At 30.8% G+C, this 1,331-nt stretch overlaps 1 pseudogene; it reads right to left on the bottom strand.

Moving 5' to 3' along the window:
• Positions 1 to 783: 783 nt before the first annotated feature.
• LOC111733563 lies at positions 784 to 902 on the bottom strand (annotated as a pseudogene).
• Between the last annotated feature and the right edge of the window lie 429 nt (positions 903 to 1,331).

The following is a 1,331-nucleotide window of genomic DNA, read 5'->3' as shown; positions in this document are numbered from 1 at the left end:
TAAAGTTAGGAATTTGAACTTAAAATTGATGGCTGAATCAAGAATAGAAAACAGAGATCTTCTCACATTCTCCAAATGATTAGCTAGAAATATAGGTGACAGTTTTTACATGGTGAACCACAAGTATATGAGGAAGCTGAAATGAAAGATTTCCAGGAAGGGAAATGAAGCATTATCTGTGGCTTTGAGAATGGAGAAAATTGGAAATTCAAACACGTACTTACCACAATGGTTTGCTGAGAATGTCAACCAAGTTTACTTAGCCGGGCAATTATTTTGAATCATATGAAGACAGAATGATTGGCTTTGCCTGAGTATTCTAACAACCTTTGAACTTTCAGAAGCCTAACTTTATGTATGAACTATTTCCTTGTTTAGTTTGGGGTAAGGAAAACAATTCAGATGGTTGTTATTTCCATGCACATGATTAAATAAGTTTTGTTTATGTTCTTTCAAATGAACAAGTGATTTATTAAGAGTAAAACTTAAAGCCAGTATTTTAAATAGTCTTTATTTATAAGTTAGGAATTATTTACTTGGTATAACTAGAAGCATGACATCTCAATTCAATGGTTTCTTTGTTATAAGGTAATTCTAAATCTTAAAATTGTGCTATAGAAATAAATTTATTTATTCGTTTTATTAATTTTTTCTTTTTCTTTCTTTTCTTTTTCTTTTTCTTTTTCTTTCTTTTTTCTTTTTTTTAGGCAATGCAACCCTTGGTTGACTTCATAGATTTCAAGGACCTTGTCAGCTTACAAACCCTTATTTTTTAATTTTTTTCTCCTGCAGCACCTGATCTTCCTAGGTGGTATCCCATCCAAGTACTAACCAGGCCCAACCCTGCTTAGCTTCCAAAATCAGATGGGATTGCACTTGTTCAGGGTACCATGGCTACAGGCAGATTTATTTGTTTTAAAGCTCAATTACAAAGGAAAATTTTATTTTGAAGGTGATGTAGGAAAGAATTGTAACACAAATGATGAAGAAAGAATTTAAAAATCAATTAAGGACAAATGCCATTACAAGAATAAGCAAAGGTATATCATAAATTTTAAGAAATGATGACAAGGATTAATAATGCATGTTGAGGTCACAATTTATAGTAAAAAGAATTGGACCATGTGGTAACCAGTTCTATGTTATTATTATTTTTTATCAGTATTGAGACTCAAACTAAGTTTAGAAGCTGTGATTGACCCCTGCTGAATTGCCTACATTTTCATATATCAAATCGTCTTGGTTTAACATAATTGCTACATAATGAAGAAATTCAAACTATCCTTGTAATTCCATATGTTTTCTATATACTTTTAATTAAAATACCTCTA

Source organism: Pteropus vampyrus, unplaced genomic scaffold (assembly GCF_000151845.1).
Source record: "Pteropus vampyrus isolate Shadow unplaced genomic scaffold, Pvam_2.0 Scaffold579, whole genome shotgun sequence".
Classification (NCBI taxonomy): domain Eukaryota; kingdom Metazoa; phylum Chordata; class Mammalia; order Chiroptera; family Pteropodidae; genus Pteropus; species Pteropus vampyrus.
The sequence above is the reverse complement of the archived record's forward strand: the minus strand, read 5'-3'. Positions and strand labels throughout refer to the sequence as shown.